This window comes from Ochotona princeps, chromosome 5 (assembly GCF_030435755.1).
Source record: "Ochotona princeps isolate mOchPri1 chromosome 5, mOchPri1.hap1, whole genome shotgun sequence".
Lineage (NCBI taxonomy): Eukaryota > Metazoa > Chordata > Mammalia > Lagomorpha > Ochotonidae > Ochotona > Ochotona princeps.
The window spans coordinates 14,712,114-14,720,921 of record NC_080836.1 but is presented as its reverse complement, the minus strand read 5'-3'; positions in this window follow the sequence as shown (position 1 = coordinate 14,720,921).

Below are 8,808 nucleotides of genomic sequence, written 5' to 3'. Positions count from 1 at the left end.
TTTTCTGCATCTATTGATACTATCATGTGATTCTTGTTTTGCAATTTTTGGGTAATGCCAGTAAGAATGGCCCACATGAATAAAAGCACCACCAACACTTGCTGGCGAGGTTGCGGGGAAAAGGGAATCCTACTCCACTGCTGGTGGGGCTGCAGATTGGAAATCAGCCTTTATGGAAATCAGTATGGAGAACATTCAAACAACTCAAAATCAACATACCGTATGATCCAGCAATAGCACTTCTAGGAATATATCCAAAACACTTGTTTTATGAGAAACCAACATGCATCCCTATGTTCATAGCAGCACAATCAGTAATGGTAAAAACATGGAAGCAACCAAAATGCCCATCAGCAGAAGATTGGATAAGAAAGCTATGGTTCATCTACTCCATAGAATACTACTCTGCTATTAAAAAAAAAAAATGCAGTTCTTTGTGGTCAAATGGGCCCAACTGCAAACCATAATGCTAAGGGAAATGAGCCAATCCCAAAAGGTTAAATACCACATGTTTGTCTTAATTTAAGATGATATGATGTTATGTAAAACATGTTATTTTATGTATGTTATGTTATATGTTGTGTATAAACTAAAATTGAAATGTCAATGAGGTGACCACAGAATGTGGTTAAGAAATCGCATTTGTTTTTAACATATTGGTTACTCAATACTATATCAATTAATTCCACAATGAAGTTAATTGTTGCTGATGGTATGTTGGAGCTTTTAATTGATCGGGACGATACTCTGCTGGTTCTGTCCTCAGACCAGACATGGTCTCCCTAAGAAGTCGAGCAACTTGACTGGAATGTAAAATGCTGGACTCATGTTTAGTATATGCTTGCAAAGAGGGAATCTCAACTGAATTTCAACTGTGGTTATGCAACAAGGTGGAGGAATCCACCATGGGGGAGGGTGTGGGGAGGGTGTGGGGAGGGTGTGGGGAGAATCCCAGTACCTATGAAACTGTGTCACATATTACAATGTAATTAATGAATAAAAAAAAAAAAACCAAACCAAACCAAAACAAAACAAAACAAAAATCAGTCTTTTGTATGCCACACAAAAGCATAGGCTATGATTCGTCCATTAGGCTTATAAATGTGATCTTCTCACAGTGAACATACTAATTATTTACTAGCAAAAGGAGGAAAAAAGCAAACTACAGGCTTAAATGACAATATAATTCATGCCTCTTGCTCATAAGACTACTGAAGAAGTTTCTGAGCAGGTGACACTTTTGGGTGTTGTATTTTGTACTCAGTGATCAATAATTCATCTCTCAGTATCAAATTTAAAACATAATCTCGAAGGTCATTTCCTAGCTTTTCATAACAAATCACTTGACCTATTTATGAATTTGTTTGAACACCTGGAGCCAAGGAATCTGGAGACAAAGTGTCAAAATGGAGACTCCAAGCCTCCTTTCCCCTAGCTTTATTGTTGTTGGCAATCCTTCATGTTGCTTGGTTTGTATCTGCCCTCCAATTTCTGCTTTTATCTTCACTTGGTCTCTTCTGTGTGTCTCTTGCCTTTTTCACTACTTTAATCGTACATCATTGAAATCATTTTGGATTTTAAGGGAGGTTTCATCTAGAGAACATTATATAAATGGTCAGGTATGTTCTCAACAACAACAAAAAAGTGAGATTCTGATGGGAATATTTTTGTTAGCTACAGATCCAACTAACTATAGTGATCACTGAGAGGTATAAGATAAGAAATTCATATTCAATGTATCTGTCATTGTTCACATTCTATTCAAAAGAAACATATGTCTCCAGATGTAAGTTGATAAAAGTATGTTCTCTAGCTTGGCAACAGTCACCAAAATAACTCTAGTGTAAGAATATGAGGAATTTGGTGGGGGGCAGAGGGAGGAGGCACCTGGCCTATGCTGTTATACATTTAAGATTAGATATTTAGCATTCCTCTTCAGAGACAAACAATCTGATGATATCTATTTCTGTAACCAAGTTAATGCAATGAATTAAAGTAGTTTAATGGAATAAGAACACAAGAAGCAAAATAAAGTACTGCCATGTTTAGCTACACCAAGCACTTGGTCTAAGTTGGGGAGACACCCAAGAAACACTCAAAAAATTTTTATAGAACTGTTATTATGCATAGGATGTCACAATTCAAACTTTCATTCTCTCAAATGAGATAGGTACACCATTGGCTTATCCACTTCAATGCTATCTTTGAAATTATATGTATTATGTTTCCTCTCTAACTGTTCATTACAGGTAATTTATCTGGGTTCCACATTACCAATCATATCTGATTAAATTCTTTCTAGTCTATTGTCACAAAAATTAAAGAGAAAAATCACCTTAAGTGGTTTAGTAGATGTTCCAAACTTTTAGTGGAGGATGGATGATGAGTGTGTGCCCGCTTAATGGATACCCCACTAAGTGGCACTTAACTTTGTTAATGACCATCTCAGGAGTGTATTCCAGAGAAGCTCAGGCATGGAGTTCTACATTGCACCACACATTCACAGCAGAGAACGTCCTCACAGTGCTGTTCTCATGCACGCCACATTGTCTTATTAGAGTCCACTTGCTTTACTTGTTAGACGTTGCTATACTGAAATATTTCACAAGTAGAGCACTAATAACACATATTGTATAATTAACATAATATGTGTCCACCCACAATAATTTACTTACAACCTTTGTAATTCTTATATCTCTTTCTTCAAAGGACTCTGTTAGAGCCATTTGATTAAAAAAAAATCTCCTAAAACAATTACATTTCCTGATAACATTTTGCACCTAGGTAAAAGCCCAAAAGCTCAATATCAGACAATCGGCGCCACTTGCAAAATTGTGACTGAATAACAAGACTGATAAATATGAAAGAAATATTTTACGTTGTGTTAATGTCATTTTCCTTCATGCAATCAGGTGGTTTTCTTGGGAGTCCAGAGATCCTGGTAATGAGAGTCATAAGCCTTTGAGCACATCATATTTATTCCATGATTCTCATCTTATTTTGTAAGTAGACAACACAGGCTAGATAAGATGTCAAGATAGAGCTTAAGTCATTTTTCCCATAGACAATGAAAAGATGAAAAAACAAAACCACAGAACATTTTTATTAATTCTATTTTTAATTTTATTTTTATTAAAAAATCAGATATACAAAGAGGAATAGAGTTAAGAAAATCTTCCATCCAATGATTCACTCCCCAAGTGGCCACAACAGCTGGAGCTGAGCCAATCTGAAGCCGGAAGCCCAGAGCCTCTTCTGGGTCTCCCAAGCGGGTGCATTGTCACAAGGCTTTGGGCCATCCTTGACTGCTTTCCCAGGCCACAAGCAGGGAGATAACTGGATGGAAAATGGGGCCACTATGACTAGAACCAGCTCCCATATGGGATGCTGGTGTGTGAGAGTCAAGGACTTCAGCTGCTAGGCTACTGCAACAGGCCCCAAGACAGATCTTAAATCATTTTTCCAACACAAAATGAAAAGATAAAAAACAAAAACACACAACATTTGTATCAATCTCATTTCTTTTTAATTTTGAGAGTATAATCCTAATTTTTGTAAACATACTATTCTGTTGCTGCAAACTGATGAGATGACTGATATATATTTCGTTTTTTTAAATTTTGAACAATGAAAATGCATTAATTATATGCAAAGTTTTATCCAAGACATGAAACTCTGCTTTTTCTTCCAGCTTATGCAGTCTATTCAGAACCCTGCCATTAGCAATTAATAAGACATTTAAGTTCCCCGATCAACCGTCAGTTTCTTAATGCCTATATTAAAGCAACCTGTGTCTTACTTCATAATGGCCACAAACAACAATAGTAGCAATGCTTGATATTTGGGTATGTCAAGACATGTGAAAGAGGTGTGACACGCTTCTGAACCTGGGTGAAAAGGTAAAAAGGGATCATGACTTCTTCTCTTTTTTTTTAAATTTATTTTTATTACCAAGTCAGATATACAGAGAGGAGAGACAGAGAGGAAGATCTTCCATCCAATGATTCACTCCCTAAGTGACCACAAAGGCTGGTGCTGCACCAAACCGAAGCTGGGAACCAGGAACCTCTTCTGGGTCTCCCACGTGGGTGCAGGGTCCCAAAGCTTTGGGCTGTCCTCGACTGCTTTCCCAGACCACAAGGAGGGAGCTGGATGGTAAGTGGAGCTGCTGGGATTAGAACCGGTGCGCATATGGGATCCCGGGGCATTCAAGGCGAGGACTTTAGCCACTAGGCCAAGCTGTTGGGCCCATGACTTTGGTAGTACTCAACAAACATGAAGGTTGAGTACTACCTGGGGTTTCATGCAGCCCACTAGCAATGTAGATAAGGCGGATTGAATCACTATTTTCTACCATAATAATTTATGGTTCATGTTAGTTTTTCCTAGACTTTGATCTATTTTTTTTTCTGTTCTCCAAGCATTATTGAGCAGAGATTTACAGTTGGTGAATTTTCTGTGATCAACATATTTTGTCCATCTGTTACTTATATCATTTTAACTTAACTTTATTGGAGAGGTTGTTTGCTTTTACTATGTATAATTAATTCTTGCTTTTGGAGCTGAATCGATTTTTTGTAGAAAAATCTATGCTTTGATTTGATTATTGCTATGACATGTGTGTGGATTTCAACTTGCTGTCCTGTTTGATACCATCACCAGCAGGTGAGCTTGGCTTCTTTAGATGTATGTTCAAAGTGTCACCCATGGTTTTTCTCTGCCTTTTCAGGGACTCCAATTATGTCATCAAACATTTTCTTTGCTTATCATCCTCTTATCAATTATTTCCTGACCCTTCTACTTTTGGAGAATATTGCCTTAGTATTCTTCGATTTTTGTGGCTTAATTTGAAATATAATTCATTCAATTATTTTCTTTCACTTTTTCATATATTCTAATTTTAGTTATATATGTATGTATATATAATTATATATAATATATAATATTTATATATAACATATAATATATAATATGTATAATTATATATGTATTTTTCTAATTTTTCTTTGTTCCCAACTTAGTCCTTTTTTTTTTATTCATTCTGCTGACTCCATTCCAAATTTATTCATCGATCTTTTAAATTAAACCCAGTCTGCACTGAATATCTCATAATTATTCTTTATAACCGTACACACACATGTGCCATTATAGATATTTCTTTCCTGGCTCCAGATATTTTCTGGGCCCAAATAACTCTCATTGTATTTCTCCTGTCCTTTCTTAAATCTGCCATTAGTTTTAAAGTGTTCAATTTCATGTCTTTTTGTATCTATAATTTTTTGAGCTGGAAATTTTTTATAAACTTTTTTTTGTTCTTAAAGAGCTTTGTGTATATAAATATTTCGTGTTTTCTGCATTTTATAGATACAACTGAAGTTAGAATGCATCGTGGGCCAGGAATGAGCAAATTATTGTCCTGGTCCAATTCTGGTTACTAGAACTCATATTTGAGTAGTTTTAGGGTAAAGAATATTTTTCACACTTTAAATGCATTTCTATTTTAGATTTTGTGTTTCCACTGGTAATGTCTACACTATTCTGCAGTCCTCTTGGGGACAATTTACCAACAACTCTGTAGAAGATTTCTGCTTCAAAAATGTCCTCCTCTGTCAACATATCCTAACCTCTTCTTTGGAACACATGTTTTGTGAGGATAGAGTGACTGAGATGAAGAGTGGAGTTGAGGATCAGTTCTTCCTGCCTGTGTAACAAAACCACTGTGCTAATTCCCAGCCTTGTTGTATTTCTAGTGGTCACAACAAATTTGGTGACTTACTTAAAACATTACAAATTAATTGAGTCACGTTCTAGAGGCTGGAGGTATAAAATCAAGGGGTTAGCTGGGCGATGCACTCTCTGACCTGTGTCTAGGCAAGCGCATTAGCTTCCCGATGCTCCAGCAAACACTGGGAATACCTCACTGAGTTATTGCACCACTCCTGCACGGCCCCTGTGAGCCCATTGTTTTTCCTTCTGTGTTTTTATGTCTCTTGTTCTTTTCTAGAACACCTACATTAGTTTTGGAGATCATTCAATTCTGGACTGGTTTTATCTTAAGATCCTTTACTAATTAAGTGTACAAGCACTTTCAAATATAGTCGTGTTCTTACATAGACATTGTATATGTAAGTGAGGTGGCACAAATGGGGTTGGAGCAAACACTAACCGACACACTGCAATTTGGACATCACAAATGTTTCAGCTTTGTTTGTTTTGCAGGACAACAGTTATAGCACATTTTGTTTACAAGATTTACAAAGGGGGACTCACCATCTTATTAATTATCTTCTTTGAGCAAAAGTGGTGATAACATTTTTTTTTGGTTGTTCTCCTGGGCTGTCCCATTCAGCTCTGGGATCACTTTTAAGACTTTCCTATATTGGTATTTGTTTACACAGAGTCACATTTTTATTATTTTTGCATATAAGAAAAACTTTTTCTTTCTGGACTTGATTTTTTTCTTAGAAGTTTTCATTTTGATTTGACTCTCAATTTATCTGAGTTACTGGAGCTTGAGAACCTATTGGCCTGAAAATGTTAATTGTTTTTCTATCTGTAGGACAAATGAAGCTCTGGTAGGTACTATTTCCTCACTAGCTTTCCCCGTATCAATTTTAAACAAAAAAAATATATTAGTCTTCCTATTTGGCTGTAAACCATAGTTAATTATAAATGCTAATTTTGGAAAATTTCTCAAGTTGACAACTAGAAATGATTTTATTATTACTTTAGACTAAGTTATTTGTTAATTCATACCCAATGAAATGTAATTTGCAAAAACAAGTTCCTGCTCAATTAAAGGATGCAGACATGAAAGAAATAATGAACAGGTGTCTACCACAGTAAGCATACAAAAGGGCACATTCCTTGATGAAAACTGGAAAATAAAGATTTGTTATGCAAATATTTCTAGCACATATTTCCCTATTAGTTAGGTAATAGAATTTTTGAAGAACTAAGATAGTTTAAGCAAATTATATTGATTACAATAAAAATCACAAATTATTGACTCTTGTAATTGAAAAAATTCTAAACTTAAATCATACTATGGACATAACTCAATTTATGTCAAATTGTGATTTGACATTTTGTGCATCTTGTTTTAATTCTCATAGAATTCTCATAGTATATGGTGGTAATAGCGGATGAGAGTATGATTTCTACCAACACTACTGGGATATTGCACCATTGCCAGCCTTAGGTTCACTTTGCCATTTCTAATTAATGTCTGTGAGGCTGGCCAGGCAGCTCACCCCTGGGAACAGGGAACTCAGTAGAAGCTTGGGCTGGGCAGCTGGTTCTGGGGACTTGGGTCTGGGTGCGTAGGGGCATCTGACAGCTCACACCCAGGTAAGGAAGGACTGCAGAAAAAAGTATCATCCAGAAGCCCACTGTAGTTAAAAGTAAAGGAGGGGGCTGAGATCGAGGGGTTTAGAGGGAGGAACGAGAGGACCTTTAAGGGTCAAACTGAAGTACCAGCACATGTGAGAGACCTGGGCCGAGGTAGCTGATATCACCCAAACCGAACACCACCCACTGGCACAAACTACCTGGCAGGGCTAAAACACTGTAACCACCAGGGAGAGTTTCACCCCTGTGGAAGTACAATCTCTGTTGTCAGGCACAAAATTTGTGGTTTGGAACAGGCCCTGTTGGGGAGCTAAGGCAACATTGACTGGACTGGTTTTCCCACTGGTGAGGAGGAATTAAGGCAGTGGTCTCAGTTGGACAAGGCTGCAGTCTCTCTCAGCATGGGTAGGGACTGAGCCTGGGGAGCGCCAGATTGGGCTAGACTCCAGTACCAACAGGTACTTGTGAGAGCCATGGAGGGTACAGAACAGGTTGGAATAGGTCTTGGCTCCTGCTAAACCATGTGAGAGCTGCGTCTGGGTATGGACGGTGAGCTGGCTATAGCAATCAACAGTAAAAACTAGAATGGGTGTGGGCCAGTTATGCAATGCCACTATTCCTGTCAGGACAAGAGGTGGGCTGTCAATTTTAGCCAAGGACCCACCAGCATGGATGAGCTCTGTCACTGGGAGATCTGGTGTAAGAGCTTGAAAACTCCTTTGTTAGGATACAATCCCTGCAGATGAGTGCAAGAACCACAGCAAGGAGCAGCCCAGACCAGGCCAGGTTACAATACCCACCAGCATACACGTGGATCTGGTCAGGGGCCAGGCTAGGCTGGGACAGTTCATAACATCTATTGGCAAATCTGAGAACCAGAATGGGTAAAGAGATGGGCCAGGTTGGGCCACAACACCAGCCAGTTCGCATTAGAGATACCAAGGTGAAATAAGCCATGCCAGTCTGGGCAAGGTGGATGCCGGGGTTGTGAGTCCAAAGGGCAGGTGTCAGTGGGGTTTTGGTCCTTGAATTCTTGGGCCTGCCAGTGGGGTGGTGTTGGGTCCATAAGTCCCAGAGGTGGAAGGTCCAGAAGGGCCTGTGTTGCCTGGCCTAGTCCCTATGTGTACTATGGATGCTGGGCCCGTGAGCCCCAGGGGTAGAAGGTCTGGCAGAGCCCAGGTCTCATGGCCTGCATCCTTGCCCCCATCTGTGCCATGGGTGCCAGGTCTATGAGTCCAAGGTCTATGAGTCTATGGTGTCCAGCAGGGCTCAGGTCACCTGGCCCGCTTCCTTGAGTCTGCCTGCCTGGTGGGTGCTGTATCTGTGAGCCCTAGGGCTGGGGCAAGGGTGGGTAATCCAGCAGGGCCCAGGTCACATAGCTTGGTCCCTGGGCCTGCCTACACAGTGGGTGTCATGACTGAGATGTGGCAGTAGGCAGGAGGGTCTGGATGGGCCTGG